A 24,744-nucleotide genomic window follows, 5' to 3' on the forward strand; every position below is an offset into this window, starting at 1 on the left:
TGAATTTTTGAAAATTAAGAATTTAAAATTAAAAATCAAAGTTAAACAAGATATTTTTGGATTTTCGAAAATAAGATAGAAGGAAATGAAATAAAATAAAGTAAAGTAAAGTAAAATAAAATAAAATAAAGTAAAGGAAAAATATTTTTGGGATTTTTTATTTTAATTTAAAATTTAGAAGTCAAATCTCAGTCAAAATCAACAGTGAACAAAGAACATAGATCAATCAATCTAAGATCGATCTCAAAGAGGCTCAGATCGATCGAACATGCAAAAACCTGTATACATGTTCGAACGATGGAACAGAGAGCTTGTTTTCATGGCGTTCAAAATTTTTCTAAGTGTTGGAACTGAGGATCGATCCAAGAGGAAGTTGGATCGATCTTGGAACTTAAGATCGATCAGAACTAAAGTTCGTATGATGGAACAGAGAGCTGAAATATGCAGGTTTCCTTCGCACAATTAAACAGAGAGGTGATTGGATACAGGTATGGAAGTTAGATCGATCGAACCTCTTTCAAGATCAATTGAAAAGGCACAAAATGCTCATTTTCAACCTAAAAGTGCATGCAATCCTCAATCAAAGTTCCTAGTCATGTATATGAACCCAAAACAAATATCTAGACGTCGCAAGAAATGAAAGTTAAAACAGAAATGAGGGAGAAATAGGGTTGTCAACCCTACGAAACACATTAGTCTTTAATGTCTCTAGCAGGACTTTGGACTCTTTTAGCCCGGATCAAACATCTTGTAGTGCATCCCCTCCTTGACGGGGTGATAAGTACTTTGAACTCCACCTAACAAATGGTTCCTTAAAGAACTTGTTGGATTAGGTTCAAAGGAGATTGTTGGTCCTTTGTCAATGTAATCTTTGGGCTTCCATGCCCTCTCAAAGTAAGTTTTTGACATATCATTCTTTAGTTTCAAGGTCGAAGATGAACTTTTTGAAGTTTTGGTTTCAAGCAAAGACTCCATTCTTTCACATTCATTGTCATGACATTTTTCTACAACACTTACTTCTTCATGCTTGTCAAATGAATTTGGGGTCGGATTGAAGATATTCAACTTCACCTTCATATAGCCAAATGAGATCTTCATTTTCCCCGTCCTACAATTGATGTTGGCATATGCGGTTGCTAAGAAAGGTGGCCAAGGATAACGGGAATTTGGCTCTTGGGATTTGGAACCGGTTCCGTGTCAATGACAACGAAATCGACAGGGAAGAAGAATTTATCAATTTTAATCAAGACATCCTCAATGATACCCCTAGGCTTTTTAATGGATCGGTCGGCAAGTTGCAAAACCACCGACGTCGGTTTCAAGTCTCCTAAGCCTAATTTGACATATACCGAGTATGGAAGAAGATTGACACTTGCTCCCAAATCAAGAAGAGCCCGATTAATGACATGGTCACCAATGATGCAAGAAGTAGTAGGTGAACCGGGGTCCTTAAATTTTGGAAGAGTGTTATGCTGCAAGATTGAGCTCACTTGCTCGGTCAAGACCACTTTCCTAGGTGCTTGGCTCTTGTTCTTCCTCTTTTGGGTGCAAAGATCTTTTAAGAACTTGGCATAAGCCAGAATTTGCTTAATTGCATCCAAAAGTTGAAGATTAACCTTCACTTGCCTAAACATATCTATGATTTCATTTGTTTTGGCCTTTTGTTTGTTAATGGAAATGGATCCTTTTAAGGCAACTGGAAATGGAGCTTTTGGCTTAAAATCTTTTTCAAAAGTTTTCTTTGAAGTTTCTTTAACACAAGAATTTTTTAATTCATTTTTCAAATCAATTTTGAACTCACTTTTCAAATCACTTTCTAAAACTTTCTCATTTGAATGATCATGCATATGCAATGAAGGAGGAATAGGATGTGAAACGGGACGGGTGTCAACTCTTGGTTGCACCGTTCGCTCTCTTCATTGGACATACCCACTTGGTTGTCCACAATCTTCCCACTTCTCAAAGTTGTCACTACATTGACAAGCTCAATTGTGTGACCTTCCGATGAGGAATGAGTCTCCATAATGCATTGTTGCTTTGGTGGGGCATTCAAAGGCATTTTTCCCTTTCTCTCTAGCATTTAGAGTACTAGCTATTTGCCCTACTTGGGTTTCTAGCTTAGCAACGGATTGAGAATGAGAGTGAAGCAATTGAGTGTTCACCTTTAGAGTGCCCAAAGCAGTTAAAACTTTTTCCTCAAAAGCAGGACTTCTAGAATTTCTTTGAGAATATGATTGATTTGGAAAATGAGAATTAGAGAATTGGTTTCCATGTGATTGATATAACGATCTAAATCTTTGGGATCCTTGGCTTTGCATTGGAGGTGGAATATACTTCCCTTGAAAACCACCTTGGGGAGGGTTTGAGCCTTTCCCTTGGCTTTTCCAAGAGAAATTCGGGTGGTTCCTCCAACTAGAATTGTAATTGTTGCTATAAGGATTGTTCCTTTGATTAACAAATGTTGCATTGACTTGTTCATAATGCTCATTTTGGACATATCTATAGGGACAATTGGAAGTAGAATGTAAGACACTAGAACACATCATGCACAATTCATTAGATGGATGATAAACATGATTAGGGGAGGAAGACACTTGGTTTGCCGAGTTTTGGTTGATCAAAAATTGATCAAAACTTTGAGAGAATGATTTCATCTCGGCGGCTATTTCATTAGAGTTGTCGACTTGATATAAGCCAACATTTTTCCTTCCACTTGAATTTCTACCATTCTTGGAAGATAATGATCTATGCATTGAATTCTAGCTCATGCTTTCATAAAGATGCCACACATCATCCTTATGCCTATCAATATAAGAGCCACCGATGGAAGCATCAAACATTTCTTTGAAATTATCCGACAAACCTTCAAAGAAACATTGAACTAATTGCCATTTGGGTATGTCGTGGTGTGGACATTTCCTAAGTAACTCATTTAGGCGCTCCCATGCTTCATGAAATGTTTCCCCATCCCCTTGTGAAAACTCTCGAATTGAGGTTCTCATGGCATTGGTCTTAGAAACCGGATAGTATTTCTTCAAGAACTCTTATTGCATTTCTGCCTAAGAAGTTATCGAAAAAGGCTTAAGATTGTTGAACTAATATTTTGCCTTGTCTTTAAGGGTGAATGGAAAAAGGTTAAGTCTTAAAATCTTTTCTGGCATGTCCGTGTATTTCACGGTAGAACACACTTCAAGAAATTCATCCAAATGTTTGTAAGGATCTTCACTTAGAAGTCCATGATAGTTAGGAAGCATTTGAATGGTTTATGGTTTAATCTCATAGTGATGTGCTCTAAATGGTGACAATTGAATGCATGTGGGTGCATTATATTCATTTGGCACATAATGATCACGCAAAACAAGAGGGGGATTTACAATTGGTGGTGCTACATGAGCACCTTAATTACCTTGGATTATGGGAGGTTGTGAAGCATACATTGGTCAAGGCATTCCTAATGGGATTAGGCCTTGTTGTTGTGGTGGGTAAATGAATGGCATCGGCATGCCTAATGGAACTTGGATGTTGTCGTGATGCACATTGGGGTGGAGGATATATTGTTGGTCTATGTGACCAAGGTCCTCCACATGGTCCTTATTATGGTCTTCCATTAATGAAATAGAATGACTAGAACTACCTCTTCACCTAGGCTTTCGAATAACGGATTCAAGATGAAAATTAAGTAGGACAAGAGTAGGATTTAATGATCTTTGACCATGCATGCACAAACAAAACACAAACAAGCAACGAATAGTAAGCAATCACTTCACCTTCGCAACAAATCTATCAACAAACTTCCTCCACATACAATGATCCCATACTCCTATGCTTTCAACAATTATGCAAGAAAAGTAAATTGCCTCCACGCGGGCTCACGATTTATCTAGAAATGAAAAACAAGCCTCTACGCGGGCCGACGATTTAACTAGAGATTGAGTTTAGGAAGAGCTCACAAAGGGTCCTTAAGCACTTCAAATTATTTTTCAAACTTTAGCTTTGCAAATTTTTAGATTTTTAGCTTTTTTCTTTCTTTTGCTTAGCTCCTTGCTTAGAATACTCTCTTGTCACTTTCCTTAGCCCAATGTACCTAGTCAAACAAGAACCAACACAATAAGTAATCAAAAATAAAAATAAAGTAAAGACACGATCAAAAGAGTACTAATTCCTATTTGTTTCCAAAACACGACGTTGCCAATTTGAATCCCTGGTAATGGCGCCAAAAACTTGGTGGTTGCCATCGCGTTGCACCAAAAGTTTGCAAAGAGATGAACTAAGAGTGTGATTGTGCAATGTGGCCAAGTTTTAAATTTATAAAAGCCACTACTACCTCTAACTAAAAATATTGCTAGGGTGAGTAGGGATCGTCCCAAGGGATTGGTGGGTCGTATTACTATAGAAACAAGATTATGATTAATAGGTCGAGTGATCAAAATGTGGTTGGTTTGGTTAATTAAACTACAATTAAGACTAAACAAGCTCAATATAAAACAAGAAATTAAAGGATAGAGAAAACAAGAGAGAAAGGTCTTGGGACTTAAAGGTCACCATTAATCATTACCTTTCTATACACTCAATTCATAATTAATGAGGGGGAAAACATATGTTGCAACAATAGTGAGTGTGTGTGATTGTTTTAACAAGCATGGATCACCAATTAAGTATATATTGTCTAAACAACACAATGAATAGCACAATATATCAAACTAAGCCATTAATCCTTCCTTTAAGCTCACAATCCAAACATATCACATGATTAGAGAAATATACTACTTGTATTCATAACTATGGAACATCAAACAACAAGCGTGGATTGTCATCTCATTTAACAACTAAGGTAACTACACTACATCTAAGCTAATGACATAAAAATTAAACTAATTAAACTAAGGGAGATGCACAATCCATTAAGAAATGAGTATGAACTATCAAATAAATTACAAGAGCATTCTATTAAGCACTATGTCTTGACAATCTCTAGATCTATAGCATCAACACACATAGACATGCATCAACAACACAAGAGCTAGAGATAAACACATGAACATCTATTCTAGCATATATAGACATATAGATAGGATGAAATGATCAATTGGAAGAATTAAACCACACAAATCATTGAATAAGTAAGATTTATGTATATAAAAATGTCAAAACATGTATTACAACAGAAATCCCCTCAAAAATACATAAATCAAGGTAAAGAAGGCATGCTTAGGGTTAACTCTAGCCCCAAGAGGATGTCTAGCCACTCATGGATGGTGTCCTCCAATCCTCAAAGGCTATCTCCATGGTAGAAATGCTCTTCTTCTTGAGGTAAATGGAAGATTTCCTAAGAATGTGTCTCTAGCCTCTTCTTCTTTTTTCTTCCTCTGTAAGAATGATATCAAATATTGTATCTAAAAAAACATATATGTAAAAGTGGCTCATAATCCTTATATAGGTAGCTCAAATGTCACACCCAATGTTCTAGGCTCGTACACAAAGGCTCCTCCAATGATTGCTCCATGAGATAACTTTTAATGTGCTGGAAATTGATTTAATTCGTACTTGAGAGGGTTTGATTAATCGAACCTATGCTGAGATCGATCGAACGTTAGCTGGATCGATCCTCCCATGGCGGCGCCTTTTTGGATAAAGACAAATCTGAGACTTTTGAAAGATATTTTGGGAAAGAGACAAAACTGGTGGGTGGGGTGGTACAACAGGATAAGATGGAATCTTTTTGATCGATCTGATAAATGTTGGATCGATCGAACATTGTGGGATCTTTGGATAAGTACAAAAGAGCTTGGATCCATCTTGGAGTGCATTGATCGATCTATGTCAGATCGATCGAAGAAATTCTATGATCGATCGAACTTTGCTGAAATTCCACCACTTGCTTCATTTTGCTTCCACTTTGCTCCTTTCTTTCATTCATCTTAAGATTGCTTTAATTATGCTTTTATTTAGTTGAATTAACTTATTTTGGGGATAAGTGCCTGAAAACAGAAATAACATGAAAGCAATCCAAAGCGGGAAAATAAGATAGATAAAGGTCCTAGAATACCTAAGCTTAACGGGTTTAAATGCGCACTTTTCAGCACTCATCAAAGGGTTTGAGGCTGAAGGAAGTAAGGGGCTTGGAACCGGTGTAGCTGATGAACTCAGCGTTGGAAGATCCCCTTGATGAGACTTCACCATCTTAGCAAACAATACTTTAGCTTCTTGGGCCTTCGGACCCTCGGCATTAGGAAAAGACACCCCTATGTCAGCATCAAAAGCGTCTGGGTCTTTCAATTTATCACCTGAGCCTTGGTTAAAGTCGGACCGGAAGGCCTTCGCAGTTGATAGACGCACTAAGAAGGAGTAGCGCTCCTACATCTGCTTTCAATAGTTGTGCAAGTGTTTACCGCATCCCTCTACCGAAGGTTCTCAGCCTCCAACTCCTCCACGTTAGTTTCAGCAGATGCAAGCTGACTCTTGTTTGTGTCTTTGGCGTTGTTAGCCATCTTTGCATCTTTAAGTGACTGGGAGAGTTTCTTCTCAGCAGCTTCCAATTCCTTCTTCATTTTTTGAATGAAGATTGATTGGGCCTCAGCAATGGCACATAGGGTCATAGTATAGTACATGTTCTACACAAATCAACAATAGTGTAAAATAATGTAAAGGGAAAGTTAAGTGAACATCAAAGAAAAGGGAAGGTACAAACCTTTATAGCACGAACAATGGTAGAAGGAAGCAGCTGGTCTAGTCCCATTTTTCCAATAATTTCTTTATCTTTGGGTAGCCATATTCCACGAGCTACAGCCAGAGCTACAAAGGCGTCCGTGACTATAGAATCTCTAGAGTGAAAATTTGACTTGTTAGCTCTAGAGAAAGTGGGCCTCCAAGGCTCTCCGGCCTCTGCTAAGACAAAAGCCCTAACCTCTTCTTCAGGGTCAGCTTCTTCAGCATTCTTCCCTTTGTTCTTAAAAGAATTGACACCGTTACCCTTGCTTGTTGAAGGAGTGTTCGGCTTTTTCTTTTTTAGAGGAGGTTCTTCAAACTCCTTCTCCTGCTCAGTTAAACGGATAACAACAAGGGGCTGGTCCTCAGCCGCCTTCTTTTTAAGCGCTTCAGCTCTTTTTTTCTCCTCGTCAGTAAGAGGGAAGCTATCAAAGGAAGGGAGTGCTAAATCCATAAGATCAGCAGCTGAAGCACTGGAGGGGATTTCCTTAAGGTTGGATGAAGAAAGCAAGTCCTCAACAAAAGGAGGATGACTCCAAACTTGTTCATCAAGAAAGGCAAGCCTTTTCTTTGTTGTAGAGGAGGGAAATGTAGCTGAAAAAACACCAAGAAATTCGTAAGTGTGACGAAGAGTAAAACTTAACATAGGAAGCAACCAGAGCACTTCTTATGAAGAGAGGGAAAATAATCTATACCTAGCTTCCCAAATTTGAGAGGAATAGGGAGTTTACTCGACTAAGACACAAACTAGTTCCCCTTAACAATTATCATTCTTTCTTTCCACCTTTTCTCGGAGGAAGGGAGGTCCGTGCAAATCCTTTGCTAGTGAGAAGAAGTAAAATAAAAACGGTCAGGCTCAGTCCCATGTCTGGAGATGGAATAAATAATCAAGAGGTCTGTGAGAGTTAAGTCAAGACTCTCTAGCCTTGGACGAACAAGAAGAGCCGAGACTATTCCAAGAAAGCTAGGGTTGACTTGAAGAGCAATACCTAACCTATTGAAAATTAAATGATAGAAAGGGTGAAGAGGAAAACGAAGAGCATGAAGATGCCCAACTGATAAAAGTAACTCATTCTCCTCAACCCCTTCACCTGAAGTGAAATCGACTCTCTTAGGGTACTCAGCAATTTCTACCTCCTCAGGGATTTCAAATTCCTCCATCATATATTGGATGGTGAACTTGATACGCCGAATGGACAGAATCATTTTTCTCTCATTCTTTGAGAAAATACTATTTGATCCGCCGGAAGTAGACACTTCAACTTGGGGAAGAGAATCACCCATTCGCATGGTCGAATCGTTTATGGATTCAGGAGGGTTAGAAACCCTAGGAGGAGAAACCTAATGAGACTAGGGGAAGACGAGGGTGTAGACTCAGAGTCTACAATTTCTATAGGGTCGTGAGTGGGTGAGGTGCTCATGGTATGAAATCAAAGAAATTGGTGAAGAACTAACCTGGAGTCACGACGAAGCAAGGAACACAGTGAGTGCAATGAACGCAGCAAGGGCGAAAGCAAGTTTTGAGGAAGCTCTTTGGTCACAATCGCAATGGACACCTCTTGAACCACCTTTTGTAAAATTGACAACTGTACAACTTCAATTTCCTTTTAATTAGGAGTCGTAGTCCAATTAAAGAAGGAATTGGGGCAAAGTGTGGAGGGAAAAATCCCCTTCCAATAAAGTCATCGACGTAGCCATAATAGAAGTTGTATTTTTAATATCTTGATGGGTTACAAAAGCCCAGCCTTGCTCAAGCCCAGATAAAGTCGCCGACAGCCCAAGATCGTTAATGTTGAACTTTCGGCCCATTAATAAAGTCATTTGGACCAAGTCGCATTTGGCCCAAGTTCATTTAAAGAAGGAACCAGTCCTGCTAATCAAATGATTCAACATAGAAGGAAAGTTCTATGAAGGGAAAGTCTGGCATGGAAAGAATTGTAAAATGGAAGAATTCTACTTGTAAAGAATGATCTATATGAAATGAATTAAAGGACAAGTAAGGCGAGTCGAATCATAATTCCACCACATTTTTGTATATAAATAGAGGCTTAATCCTCCAATAATGGATATAGAGCACTATACGCTTTTCTATCAATAGTTATTGTTAATGTTTATTTTTCTTGAGTGAGTTGTATTATTTCTCTAATTCTTTTTTGGATAAGAGAAATTCTGCACATACACAATTAAATCTCATCTGCAACTTATACTCAATATAAGTATAGCATTTTGAAATGCCCAGATAATTATACACCGAGGATAAAAAAGAACAAAAACAAATATATTATTCCAAACAAAACAAGCTTGTCTGTTATCTACAAGAATGAGCATCATAAATATATTCATAGATCGTGAACAACAAGTTCTGTAGAAGTTGGAGAGAACAGTACGTTAAAAATTGACTGGAACATTCCTCGAGTATATTCTGTTGACTGTACGTTGCTTTCTTTCTTAACACATGCAATTAATACATATGTAATGTCAAATCTCTCTCTCTCTCTCTCAATCTGTCTAGATAATAAAACCTATTAAATCTACTTATTTGCCCGTCACTTCACGTTAGGCACAAAAGATAAAATAGATTTCAAGTAGATGTAGAATTAGAGCATTCCCTGACGTGGTTGTTCAAACTCATAAACAAAATTGTTTTTTTAATTATTTTAATTATTATTTTTTTGGATTAACTGTTGATTCTATTGTGCGGACTGTAGATTCTGCTCGGTCATTCTGTATATTATCTGGAACTTGTTTACCAGTTTCTTCTACATATTAGACAATATATAAGGTTAATACTAGATTTCTACAGTATATAAGGTTTCAAGTATCAGTTCTATGTATACTCATACTCTCTCTCTCTCTCATGGCTACCCTTGCCTACAGTTTTCCAACTTCATTTACATCTCTATATGCACATATTACTCTCCTTTTCTCACTTGTATCCTTTCTTTTCCCATTTTCTAATTCACTTCATTTCAATATAACAGGGTTTGGTTCTGATGTGACCAGCATACTCTATGATGGAGATGCAAAACCTTCGGTTGGGGCAATTTCATTGAATTACGAAAATGCCTAAACATGTCGTGTTGGTTGAGCTATATATGGGGTGAGGTTTCGGCTCTGGGACTCCGGCTCAGGAAAGGTCACCGACTTCTCTACTCATTTCTCTTTCATTATTAACACCCAAGGTGAATCTCAATACGGTCACGGCATTGCCTTCTTTCTTGCCCCAGTAGGTTTTCAAATCCCACCCAACTCAGCCAGTGGCTTTTTAGGCCTTTTCAACACCACCAGTACCAGTGACTCAGCCCAGAACCGGATCATCCACGTTGAGTTCGACTCTTATGCTAACCCGCAGTGAAATCCTTTGTACGAGCATGTAGGGATCAACAACAACTCGATTACATCAGCCTGACTGCCCGGTGGAATGCGAGCTTGCATAGTGGAGACACTGCTGAAGTTTGGATCACTTACAATGCTACTACTAGGAATTTGAGTGTGTTTTGGTCCTATGAGGCAAACCCTAATTTTCGAGAGAATTCTAGTCTTTCATACCAAATTGACCTAATGAAGGTTCTACCTGAGTGGGTTATAATTGGATTTTCAGCTGCCACTGGTGAGAACTCGGAGGAAAATTACATCCAGTCATGGGAGTTCAGCTCGAGTTTAGATATAAAAGAGACGAGTAAGAACCAAGTGAGAAAAATATGGTTAATATTAGGGTTGACAGTATCAATATTGGGTATCTCGATCATTGGAGGAATAATAACTTGTGTGGTTTTTTCAAAAAAGAGATCACAGTATACAGAGGGGACACCAGAGGCGATGAACTTAACGTTGATGAATGAGGATCTTGAAAGAGGAGCAGGTCCAAGAAGGTTTTCTTATGGAGATCTTGCTTCAGCTACTAACTTCTTTTCCAATGAGAGGAAATTGGGGGAAGGAGGATTTGGGGGTGTTTATAGAGGGTGTCTTAATGAATTAGATATGGCAGTGGCTGTTAAGAAGATTTCAAGAGGGTCTAGACAAGGGAAGAAAGAATACATAACTGAGGTGAAGATCATTAGCCGGTTGAGACATCGAAATTTGGTGCAACTCATTGGTTGGTGTCATGATAAAGGCGAGTTCATACTAGTATATGAGTTCATGCCTAATGGGAGCCTTGATTCACACCTCTTCGGCAAGAGAAACACTCTCACATGGGATGTGAGATACAAGATAGCTCTTGGTTTGGCCTCTTCATTGCTCTAGCTTCATGAAGAATGGGAGCAATGTGTGGTGCACCGTGACATTAAGTCAAGCAATATAATGCTTGATTCGAGCTTTAATGTCAAACTTGGAGACTTCGGTTTGGCTCGACTAGTGGACCATGAGTAAAGTGCCGAAACAACTGGATTGGCAGGGACCTTAGGGTACTTGGCACCCGAGTACATAAGCACCGGTAAGGCCAGTAAAGAGTCCGATGTTTATAGCTTTGGGGTGGTAGCATTAGAGATTGCTAGCGGAAGAAAATCGGTGGATCTAATGGATGGGAAGTCTAAAATTGGTTTGGTGGAGTGGGTTTGGGACCATTGTGGAAGAGGAGATCTTCTTGCAGCTGTTGATAAGAGACTGCAAAGGGATTTTGATGCGAAACAATTCGAGTGCTTGATTATTATTGGGCTGTGGTGTGCTCACCCTGATTGGAATCTCAGGCCATCGATAAGGCAAGCAATTCAAGTTCTTAATTTTGAAGCAGCAATTCCCAATCTTCCAATGAAGATGCCTGTTCCTATGTATCATGTACCTAGCGCACTAACGGTTAGTTCTGGTGAACTTTTTATAACTAATACCAGCATTGAAGAAGGTCGTTAAACAAGTGGTATTTTCAGTTTGTGTGTACATTATAAAAGGGTGGTCTTGTGTATCCTTCTATTAGAGCTTTATTGTATGTTGTTTTTTAGTAATTAGCAAGTGTATGCGTTCATCATTGTACCAAATGTTAAATTTGTTGTTATGTTGGTAATCAATTTAGTAGTTTGGTTAATGTTTATTATGTTACTTAAGGTGCCAAAACGAGTACAATGGTACTGGTGATTATGCAAAAAACCATAATTCAAGCAAAAGTCAATTCCTATATGATGATTCACCACCCAAAAAAGAAAAAAGCTTCTTTTTTTTTTAAAATATATTTTTAAAGACGACTTTTTAGTCATTTTTTATGAGCTACTCCATATTGGATGCTCCATAATTTCACATTCATTCATGTTGAAATTTGTAATTTTGTGTTACTTGCAGTAGAAGTATCAAAATAAATCTTAGTTTTCATGCCATATTGAGTCCTCTTAAATAATTCAAACACCTAAAGGCAATTTAAATTCTCAACTTTTAAATGAGATATCACTCTGGATAATTTTTGTTGGAGAATAACTTCAAGGGTTGGCTCAAGTGGGTGGTTCAAGTGGGTAAGTGTAATGGGGAATGCTTTGCGATTCGACCAAAAGTACATATTAGATAGGACTAATACTTAACATTTTTATACTTATTTCAATTTTCATCCAGATTGGATGTGGGACACGTCTCCCCTTGTAACATTCTTCTCCAGCAGAACCCGTAGCGCCCTTGTTTACGGTCAGGCCACCCTACTTACCGGGGATGACGCACCCGGACACATCCGAATCAAGCGTTATTGAATATATTGTAATATATATATATATATATATATATATATACACACACACACACACACACACACACAAATAAATATATGGAGTGAGAGACAGATAGTTAAGTGAATGTACCAAACGTCACGTCTCTTTAATTGGTTTATACCAACAGTCACATCTGTTGGATTTCTACAAAGAGACATGACTTTTGAATTGGGCTAAAGGTCACAACCTCTGCACCAAGAGTCATGTCTGTTGTATACACCCCTACATACTTTAAAAATAGGTCGTGGCTAATTCAGATTTGATATATAAGTATAATCCTTACTATATTCTCTCCTATTCTATATTCAGTCATTCTTACAACGTACAGTTTCAATAAAATGTTTAAGGGAATTCTTCATATTGTAACGGTAGATTCCAGCTTTGTTGTATCGTGGAGGTGTTTTGCTATGGAACCCGATAGCAAATTCAATACAATGGGGGCAAATAACACCTTAAGGAAAGTGACTACACGCGTCAAAGCCACAAATCATTCTTTCTTCTTTGATCTCGTGTATTTGCCTCGACAATCTTAAGGTCTTATTTGTAAGAAGGAAATTTGTGACGACATATATATTCTTTGCAAATCTGCATGTAAAGGTAACTGACGCTTCAAATATCTTTAGAATTTGATTTTTAATTAAATTTCTATGTTCAGACAGAGTTTTAAAGATTAAGTGAGATCTAATCCATACGTGACTTTACATTAAGAAAGTCTGGTTGCAGTGACTATGTACGTCGTTTATATTTTGGGTATGTCTCAAATTTGATTTTACGCTTCACTCCATGCATTTTATTTATGTAAAAATGTGTGCATATGATATTATGTTGAGTTTGATGAACCGTTAGTAATTAATGGATATGTGTGATAGTCACCTATATATTAGTGAAATTGGTTACTAGTTCTGTTACTTGCTGCTATATATAAATGATATATTTATTGGTTGATTTATTTACTTAAGAAGCATGAAATTGTTTTGTCATGCATGATGGATAATTGATATATGAGTAACATGTTTTTATGCAATACCTTGTAATGTGGGGGTAATGTTTAGCTTCTCAAAGTTACAAAGATGAAGGTGCTTGCAAGTTATAGGCCTTGCGTAAATAATTGGTGACAAATGCCGATTTAAAATCTTGGCATAGAAGTTGCACAACTTGAGGATGTTGATGCAAATATAGCATTAATATATGCTATGTATTGTACAATACTAAAAAAAAAATAAAATAAAATAAAATATTGAAGAGGAGTTGGTTTTGGACTGGAAAAAAAAAAAAATGCAAGTATTGCATCTATAATGATTTAGATTTAAATACTAGTAAAGTAGGCAAAGAACTTGAATGGATGGGAATTATGATTTAAAAATAAATAAATAGAGTTGTGGCCACAACTGGTGTTATCTATTTCTTTGCATTATGCTAGTTATACGAAAGTATAAAGTACAAGAAAATGTCTATAAACACATTGGTTTGACAAATGAGAACGTCAAAATGACTAAATTAAAGATGATATTTTGGAAGTCATGACTTGATAAATTCTTTTATGGGACTCTCGAGATCTAGTGAAAAATTATATCTAGTGGAATGAGGGCTAAAACCTTATTTTTTTAAAAGTCACCAGTAATGGTAACCCGACTTTGTTCTAAAACATCACTAGCTCCAAAGTTTAATGGTTAATAACAAGTTATTGATAAGTGATTGTTTAAGCACTGATTATATTATGAATGCCCTTTCCAGGATGTTCAGTGTAGACTGACACGTTTTGAGGATGAGTTATATACTCTTAAAGAAGTTCAAAAAAAAAAAAAAATTGAAGTGTCAATAGTAGTAGGGACTGTGATGACCGTGTCATCTTTTCCTTTTTTTCGGCATTCATTTTTTATTATTATTTAATTATTTATTTATTTGATTTATTCTTTTTTCGCATTGTTTTAGGGTTTTGTTGCACCCGAGGTAGGCTTCGGTGCTTGGAAATGATTTCCGGTACCACGTGCATTGCATTATATTATCTTTTACTGCCCGAGTATGTCTTAATTTCATTGTAAAGCATACTTGTTTTATTTTATTTTCTGGGGGTATGGATGCATAGTTTCTTTCGAAACATTTTTCTTTTTCGGGGTGTTATGCGTAATTAAGTTTTGAGATATTTTGTCTTAGGGACTTTTGTGCAATTATTCTTTGGGATATTTTATGAAGGGATTGGCTTGTAATTAGGATAAAGAGTGACAAGTGTCACACTTTTATTTGGCCATTTGTTGACTTTCCATTTGATACACTTGGAAGCCTAGGATGGTGACAAGTGTAAGACTTGGATCAACTCTTGTGAGGAGGCCTAGATTAGTGACAGGTGGAGGGTGGATATGTGTGTGTGTGAGAAAGGTAGTGTTGGTGTGTGTGTTTGGCTAACAAGGCCTTAGGGTTAGTAGAGAAAGGTGTGGTTTCATCTTCCTCACAAAGGCCACCATTGAAACAACCTTGAACCCTAGCCACCATTTTCAAATTTTGACCTCCTTCCCTTGGGATTTTGGTCTTACACTTAGAAGACAAAAGTTTCCTCTCTTCCATATCTATAACACCTTTTATTATTTTCTCTATTTGATTTCGTTTGCCTTGGATTCTAGAGGGACAATCCTATAGTGAAGCACTTTCAGAAATCCTGAAACCCTAGTCTCCATTTCTGAAATTCGACCCCTTCCCTTGAGAATTTGGTCTTCCACCTTGAAAATCAAATCTTTCTCTCTTCTTTCTATAGAATACCTTTCACAGTTTTTCAATTTGATTTCATTTACCTTGGATTCTGGAGGTTCAATCCTCTAGTGAGGTAGGGATTGTCCTATGTTTATACTCTTGTTGTATCTTGTGTTTCTTGTTGTTGATATACATTATATACATGTCATTTTATAATTTAAAGATTGTATATACATGTATATAACATGAAATTAACTTAGGGATTTGTTTTATTTGTGGTTTATGGATGATCTTTAACTTGTATTAACACGATTTCATTTAGGGATGTTTTGAAATCTAGAGATTGTAATCGTGTAAATATAGAAATTCTATATAATTGTTGCCAAGGATTTAATTGTGTATTTAATGTTGTATTGATGTTTAAATCATGGATTTGAAACTTGTTGTATACTCACATGAATGGAATTTCTATCTTGATAATATAATTGCAGCTTAATTTGGTTCATATTGTGACATTGATGTTGTAAGTGACATTGTAGTTAAGGACTTAGGGTATTATTTGTGTGTATTCCTATTGGTTGTGCATGGTAAGTGGTTAAGTGCATTATATACTTAGTATATATTGTGTATAATTTGTTGTTTCCTTTGTTTGATTTCACATTTTCGTTTCAAGTTGACAACACTAAATGGTTGTAACTTATTGTTTCCTTTGTTTGATTTCACATTTCGCTTCAAGTTGATAATGTTGGCCTAAGAATTTTTATCTAAAGGTTTTGATGATTACAAACCATTAATGATGTTTATGTACTAATATTTTCATTGAGTTATATATAGTTCATATCTTATATGATGAGCTAGATGAGCCATTTCAAGCATTCAAGTACTCAAGCTATGGACTCAATGAAGCCTCAAAGATTGCAAGAAATCAAAGAAAGACTCAAACTTCAAAGATCAATCAAACAATTTCAAGAAAGAAAGCAAGTCTTCATCAAGCTCAAAAGATCATGGTCAGGGAATGGAGAAAAAGGGTAGATAGGATGGTGAGAGCTTTAGATTTAAATGTTAAAGCATATTTGAATATCTTCTGAAGCTCAAGTTTTTAGGTTCATGCATATTTTCTCTAAAAATCAGTTTCTTAGAAGGCCTAAAATCTTTCCATGAACTTTACTTATGCATGCTCTCATAATAGGAAGTGCACAGAACAAGATGTGTCTCATTCTTAGTCTTACACAAGGATTGGAGCCGCCTCCCAAATATAGGAGCCTACTCTTTGCACTCCAGTAGCCAAATTGTGTGTCGTAGAATGCATTTTCTGAATTGGAGCCGCCTCCCAGTTATTGGAGCCGCCTCCCATTTATTGGAGCCTCCTCCAATTTTTTGTAGAGCCAGCTCTTCTAGATTATTTGAATCTTCAACGGCACTTTTCTGCATTTAAGACTTCCAACTACTTCTAACAGACAGATTAAGCCTCGGTTGTCTATATAAAGAAGGCTCATTTTACTGAAGTAATACACCACTGGATAATACATTCAAGAGAGCATTAAAGAGCATTCAATAAGCTATTTTAAATTCTTCTCTGAGCTTTCACTTTCAACCATCACTACATTCTCTCATCCTAGAACTTGAGCTTCATTAATATTCTGATATTCTCTAGTTGTGAGCTTACACTTGTATATCTATTGAGAGAGATTCTTGTATTTCATTTACAAACTTTGCTACAATCTTGTAAGGGTTGGTGTGACCCAAAAGAAGCCTAGGAGAAGGGTGTTCTCCTAGCAAGAAAAAGAAGCAAGGTCTTGCTTCAAATTTGAAGGTTTGCTCTCCACCATTAAGGAGAAGCTCTAGTGAATTTGGGAAGTCTCAAGGGGGATCTTGAGCCGAGGAGTAGGAGTTTTCGAACCTCGCTAAATCACCGAGTTCATTGTTTGCATCTTCCTATCTCTATCTCTTTTATACTTGTGCTTTATATTGCTTGAATTTTTCAATTAATCATTGCATAATAGTTGTTGTAAAACAAATTTCATAAATTGCGAAAATTGGCCATTGACTCTATCACCCCCCCCTCTAGAGTCAATTAGTGGTTAACAATTGGTATCAGAGCCTAATCTCTAGAAAAAGATTAATCATCTTAGAGAACGATCATGGCCAATACAAATTTTCATCAAGAAGGTCAATCTAACAATAGACCCCCTTGGTTTGATGGAAGTGACTACAACTATTGGAAAATCAAAATGAGAGCATTCTTAAGAGGCATAGATGTAGATGTTTGGAAAGCCGTAGAAAAAGGAGACCATGTTCCAACCAAGATAGTAGAGAGTGAAAATGTTCCAACACCCGATATTGAATGGACCCTCAATGACCGTAGGCTTGTACAATGTAATGTCAAGGCTATCACTAATCTCTATTGTGCCTTAAGCAAAGACGAATTCAATAGAATTTCGGATTGCGAAACGGCTAAAGAAATTTGGGATAAACTTGAAGTTACCTATATAGGTACTAGTCATGTTAAGGAATCCAAAATGAATATGCTTGTCCATAAATATGAACTTTTTACCATGAATAACAAAGAAACTATTAGTAAAATGTACTCTCGTTTTACTAACATTGTTAATCCTTTGAAAGCTCTTGGAAGAAAATATACATCATCCGACAATGTAAGAAAAATCCTTAGATCTTTGCCAAAGAATTGGGAAGCAAAGAAGACCGCCATCCAAGAAGCCAAAGATCTTAACACACTTCCCATTAACGAACTCATTGGTTCATTAATGGCTTACGAGCTAGAAATGAATGATAGAGATGAAGAAACTCAAAAGAAGGATATAGCTCTACAAGCTACTACCAAAGAAGTTGCAATTGATAAGGCTCCTCATGGTGAAGAAGAAGAAGAAGTTGCTCTCATTACCAAAACCGTGAGAAGAATCCTTCAAATGAAGAAGTTCCAAAAGAGCAACAACTTCAAAAGAAATGGGTCATCTAGTGAGCAAGGAAAAAGAGAAGCACCTACTTGCTTCCATTGTGGAAAACCGGGGCATTTCAAATCCGATTGCTATGCCTATAAAAATGAAAAGGAAAGGAAAAAGAAAGGAAAGGCCATGCAAGCTACATGGGAGGATGATGATTCAAATGGATCCGAAAGTGACGATGAACTCAATGAATTGGTTAATCTTTGTCTCATGGACGATGACGATGAGGTAATTTCTAATCATGACTCATTTAATTTGGAAACTACTTATGATGAATTGGTTGATGCACACAATTACTTGCTAGATGCCTTTAGAGAATTGCATGATGAATTAGGCAAAATGGTTCAAAAATGTGCTACTCTAAAAAGGGAAAAGAATATCATCTCTCAAAACCTTGAAAAATTTCAACTTGAAAATGAAGCTTTGAAAAAGGAAAAAGAATTAGCTAAAGAATCGGTTTCAATAGATTTAATTTCTGAAAATAAATCATTAAAAATTATGATTGAAGATCAAATTGAGACCTTAGCAAAATTCACAAAAGGTAGAGAAAATTTAGGTCTCATACTTGGAAAGCAAAGAAATGTTTATGCCAAGGATGGACTTGGATTTGATCCTCACAACAAAGACTCTTATTTATTGAAAAAGAGAGAACCTTTGAACAATTACTTTGTTAAAAATTCCTCTTTTAGTCCACAATGTAATTATTGTAAAAAAAAAAGGACATAAGATCAATCATTGTCCTATTAGGCCATGTAGGACAAAAGAAGTTTGGGTTATTAAAGGGACTTATACACCTCTTCCTAACTCTCATGGACCCAAGAGAATGTGGGTACCAAAAGAAGATTATTCAAATTCCTTTTGTAGGTTTACTTGAAGTCTCCATATTTATCCAAGGACAAATGGTTTCTTGATAGCGGATGTTCAAGGCATATGACGGGAGATCAATCAAAATTTCACTCCATCAAACCTCATAAAGGAGGAAGCGTCACATTCGGTGACAACTCAAAAGGCAAGGTCATTGGTATTGGAACTATTGGTATCTCCTCCTCCCTATCTATTGATGATGTGTTACTTGTTAAGGGCTTAAAGCATAACCTATTTAGTATTAGCCAATTATGTGATAAAGGATATGATGTCTTATTTAAGTCGGACAAATGCATTGTCAAAAAGGATAATGTTGAAGTTTTCCACGCTCTAAGAAATGGTAATGTATATTCTTTGCTTTTATGTGAACTACACGATCAAGATGTCAAGTGTCTTGTATCCTCAAATGAGGATAGTTGGTTGTGGCATAGAAGGTTAGGTCATGCTAGTATGGATTTGATTTCAAAACTATCTAAGAATGAATTGGTCAAAGGCCTCCCAAAGACTAATTTTGCTAAAGATAAAACTTGTAGCGTATGTCAAATAGGCAAGCAAATCAAGTCATCATTTAAAAGGAAAAAAGATATAACAACTTCAAGACCATTAGAATTAATTCATATGGACTTATTCGGTCCGGAGAGAATTGCTAGTCTTGGTGGAAAACTCTATGCATTTGTCATTGTGGATGACTTCTCTAGATTCACTTGGGTATTTTTCCTTACACATAAAAATGAGGTTCATACAATCTTTACTAAATTTTGTAAGAGAGTTGAAAACGAAAAAGAATGTAAGATCAAGTCCATTAGAAGTGATAGAGGTAGAGAGTTCGATAACCAAGATGTGGAAAGATTTTGTGATGAAAATGGATACAATCATAATCTTTCGGCTCCTAGAACTCCTCAACAAAATGGAGTTGTTGAAAGGAAAAATAGGTCTCTCCAAGAAATGGCTAGGACTATGTTAAATGAACATGATTCTCCTAGATCTCTGTGGGCCGAAGCTGTTAGTACCTCATGCTATGTCATAAACAGAGTCATCATTAGAAAACTCCTTAATAAGACTCCTTATGATCTTTGGAACAAAAGGAAACCAAATATTGGATACTTTAAAGTCTTTGGGTGTAAATGCTTCGTGTTAAATGACAAAGATAATCTAGGAAAATTTGAACCTAAATCAAATGAAGGTATTTTCCTAGGATACTCTTCTCGTAGCAAAGCATTTAGAGTGTTTAACAAAAGAACACGAGTGGTTGTGGAATCAATACATGTTGTATTTGATGAATCACCATTATCCCCTCTTAGATGCTCATTGGATGAAAATGAAGATGTGGTTGAGATTGAAAAGAATGTTGAAAATCTTGATTTAAATGATCCTTCTCATAAAGATCTCTCCAAAGATGTTCCAAAAGAAAGTCACTCTCATGAAGACACTCCTCCTAAGGCTTGGAAGCAAGTGCTTAATCATCCAATAAATCAAATTATCGGTGATCCATCTAAAGGTGTAAGAACTAGATCTCAAATGAGTAATATTTGCAATTATGTAGCTTTTGTTTCCCAACTTGAACCAAAAAATATTCATGAAGCCGAAAATGATGAATCTTGGTTTTTGGCCATGCAAGAAGAACTTAACCAATTCGAAAGAAATAAAGTTTGGCTTTTGGTTCCAAGGCCTAAAGACAAAACTATCATTGGCACAAAATGGGTATTTAGGAACAAAAAGGATGAATCGGGAATCATAGTAAGAAACAAGGCAAGGCTTGTTGCTCAAGGATATAATCAAGAAGAAGGAATTGATTATGAGGAATCCTTTGCCCCCGTAGCTAGACTTGAAGCTATAAGAATGCTCCTTGCTTTTGTATCCCATAAGAACTTCAAGTTATATCAAATGGATGTAAAAAGTGCTTTCTTAAATGGTATCATTGAAGAAGAAGTATATGTTGATCAACCACCGGGCTTTGAAAGCTATAATTACCCAAACCATGTCTTCAAATTATCAAAAGCCTTGTATGGTTTGAAACAAGCTCCAAGAGCTTGGTATAAAAGACTAAGTGGTTTTCTACTTGTTAATGGTTTTATTAGAGGTAAAATTGATAATACTCTTTTCACTAAAACCATCGATAACAACTTATTGGTCATTCAAATTTACGTTGATGATATTATCTTTGGATCAACCAATAGTGTGATATGTGAAAAGTTTGCTTCCAGTATGCAGAATGAATTCGAAATGAGCATGATGGGTGAACTTACTTTTTTCCTAGGATTGCAAATCAAACAAACACTTGATGGCATTTTTGTTTGCCAATCTAAGTATGTTAAAGATTTGCTAAAGAAATTTGGCTTGGAGGAAGTCAAACATGCCTATACTCCAATGAGCTCATCTTTGAAACTTGATAAAGATGAAAAAGGCACTGATGTAGATATTAAAAAATACAGAGGTATGATTGGTAGTCTCTTATATCTAACCGCAAGTAGACCGGATATCATGTTTAGTGTATGTTTATGTGCTCGTTTTCAATCCTGTCCTAAAGAATCTCATTTATGTGCCGTTAAACGAATCTTTCGCTATTTGAGCTATACCACATTCTTGGGACTTTGGTATCCTAGACATACATCTTTTGACCTTGTTGGTTACTCGGACGCTGATTTCGGTGGATGCAAAGTTGATAGAAAAAGTACTAGCGGGACTTGTCACTTCATTGGACAATCATTAGTATCTTGGTCTTGCAAGAAACAAAATTCCATAGCTCTATCAACGGCGGAAGCCGAGTATATTGCAGCCGGTAGTTGTTGCGCTCAAACACTTTACATTAAACAACAACTAGAAGACTTTGGACTCTACTTTGATCACATTCCTATTATGTGTGATAATACAAGTGCAATATGCATCTCTAAAAATCCTATTCAGCATTCAAGAACAAAGCATATAGAAATTAGATACCATTTTCTTAGGGATCATGTTTCTAAGGGTGATATTGATCTTATTTTTGTGACTACTGAAAAGCAATTAGCTGACATCTTCACAAAACCACTCCAAGAGGAGAGATTCTGTCTACTCAGAAGAGAAATTGGAATGATCACAGAGCAGAATGTCATGCAGTGAAGTAGCAGCAGCAGAGCCGGCTCCAATCTAAATAAGAGCCGCCTCTATAGAAAACAAGAGCCGGATCATCTCATTCAAGTGCCGCCTCTCCAACCTGCATCCAAGAAAATCACAAATTCTAACTCTCGGTATCTCTAGAGCCAGATCACAAAATTTCATGAGCCGACTCCCCAAAACCTGCATCCATGTCCAAACTCTCGGGATCTTTCAAAACTCATCAAGAGCCGGCTCCAAAAATCAAGAGCCGGCTCCAAAAAAAAATCAAGAGCCGGCTCCAAAAATCAAGAGCCGGCTCCAAAAAAATCAAGAGCCGGCTCCAAAAAGCTCTTGAGCCGGCTCCAATTTCCCTTGAGCCGGCTCCAATCTGCTATGTCTCCTTAAATCCTCTCGGCAGTAGCATTTTAGGCACCATTTCCAGAGAGTCTAAACCGTGAGAGCTCCTTCACCATGAGTATGAGTGCTTCAAATTTTAAGGTCTCAAAATGATTTCATCCATCATATAATATCAAGTGGCCTTTATTCTGCATCCTAATTCATTCTTCTCTCATTGTTGTGCAAGAATTTCCTCATCTCAGGTAAACACTTCAACCTCATTTGTTTTCCTTTCTTCATTATTTCATCTATCATATATATGTATTGATCCATGTTTTGATGTAATACTCCATGAATTGTTTTAAACTCATCTTAAATTGAATTTTGTTGCATGAATTGCTTTCAATTTTGAACAAAATTTTGGTTTAAATCTCCTTCACATTACATGTTCAAACCCTAGAAATGTCATATTTTAATCCAAAATTTTGGTCTTGCTTCATGAATCTAAGCATTTTCTTGTGGATTAAGTTAAATTTCCCTCTTGGGTTTACATTTCCATAATATTTTACCAATTCCACATGAATTGTCATAATTGATTCAACATTTCTCAAGACTTAATTTTCTATCAAACCCTAGAAAATTAATACTTTCAGCAAATTTTTTTGGGGTTGCTTTGTGAATTCATTCCTTTTCAATTTTATTCCATTAAAATTCCATTTTAAGTCTACATTACAAAATTCTCGTCAAAATCAAGCCACTCTTCAAGAACAACAAACCACTCTTGAACATCAACAACAACAACTTGACGAAGTGCTTATGACTGTCACTCATATCAGTGAAGACTTTGAAGCCTTTCGAAAAGGCCTTGAACCCCCTCCTCCTTCTACTTAGAACAATATCACCTCGTCTAAAAACTCTTTTTGTGCACTCACTTGTTTTATCTGCTTTGAAGAAGCCTCTTTTAGCTATGTTTTTACTTATGTCGTTTTTCTTTTGAAGTCTTTATCATGATCTATGCTTTTGTCTAACATCTGCTAGTTATGTTCATATTTTCCTTATCTACTGTTTTGACTTCTGTCATCTATAAAATGACATATTTCCTATTTTATTGCCCTTTAAATTCTCATTCTCTAATAGTTCATGAATTGGCATGTATTTTCTCTTTCATAGAAGTAGACTTTTTGAGATGACAAAGGGGGAGAAAGATGTGTTATTATGTTATGTGTCTACTATGCTATGTGCCTACTCTACTTTTTATATATATCTTGATTGATGCATATTGATAGGGGGAGACTTATAAATAAAAAAAAAAATTCTGTAAAAAGTTAAATGAAATCAAGCATGATATGATATTTTAGATATGCTTATTGATAGGGGGAGCTCTCTTTCAAATACAACTCTACTTTGTCAATAAACACATCAATGTTTTGTCATCATCAAAAAGGGGGAGATTGTTGGCCAAAGAATTTTTATCTAAAGGTTTTGATGATTACAAACCATTAATGATGTTTATGTACTAATATTTTCATTGAGTTATATATAGTTCATATCTTATATGATGAGCTAGATGAGCCATTTCAAGCATTCAAGTACTCAAGCTATGGACTCAATGAAGCCTCAAAGATTGCAAGAAATCAAAGAAAGACTCAAACTTCAAAGATCAATCAAACAATTTCAAGAAAGAAAGCAAGTCTTCATCAAGCTCAAAAGATCATGGTCAGGGAATGGAGAAAAATGGTAGATAGGATGGTGAGAGCTTTAGATTTAAATGTTAAAGCATATTTGAATATCTTCCGAAGCTCAAGTTTTTAGGTTCATGCATATTTTCTCTAAAAATCAGTTTCTTAGAAGGCCTAAAATCTTTCCATGAACTTTAGTTATGCATGCTCTCATAATAGGAAGTGCACAGAACAAGATGTGTCTCATTCTTAGTCTTACACAAGGATTGGAGCCGCCTCCCAAATATAGGAGCCTGCTCTTTGCACTCCAGTAGCCAAATTGTGTGTCGTAGAATGCATTTTGTGAATTGGAGCCGCCTCCCAGTTATTGGAGCCGCCTCCCATTTATTGGAGCTTCCTCCAATTTTTTGTAGAGCCGGCTTTTCTAGATTATTTGAATCTTCAACGGCACTTTTCTGCATTTAAGACTTCCAACTACTTCTAACAGACAGATTAAGCCTCAGTTGTCTATATAAAGAAGGCTCATTTTACTGAAGTAATACACCACTGGATAATACATTCAAGAGAGCATTCAATAAGCTATTTTAAATTCTTCTCTGAGCTTTCACTTTTAACCATCACTACATTCTCTCATCCTAGAACTTGAGCTTCATTAATATTCTGATATTCTCTAGTTGTGAGCTTACACTTGTATATCTATTGAGAGAGATTTATGTATTTCATTTACAAACTTTGCTACAATCTTGTAAGGGT

The 24,744-nt window shown here is 36.4% G+C and overlaps 2 pseudogenes; both read left to right on the forward strand.

The window, feature by feature from the left end:
• The first annotated feature begins 2,898 nt into the window (after positions 1-2,898).
• LOC132267972 (small nucleolar RNA R71) lies at positions 2,899-2,997 on the forward strand (annotated as a pseudogene).
• Positions 2,998-8,197: 5,200 nt separating this feature from the next.
• Positions 8,198-11,553, forward strand: LOC132316585 (L-type lectin-domain containing receptor kinase IX.1-like; annotated as a pseudogene).
• The last annotated feature ends 13,191 nt before the right edge of the window (positions 11,554-24,744 follow it).

This window comes from Cornus florida, unplaced genomic scaffold (assembly GCF_030987335.1).
Source record: "Cornus florida cultivar Cherokee Brave unplaced genomic scaffold, ASM3098733v1 CherokeeBrave_3.0.0_Hap2_Chr07, whole genome shotgun sequence".
Taxonomy (NCBI): domain Eukaryota; kingdom Viridiplantae; phylum Streptophyta; class Magnoliopsida; order Cornales; family Cornaceae; genus Cornus; species Cornus florida.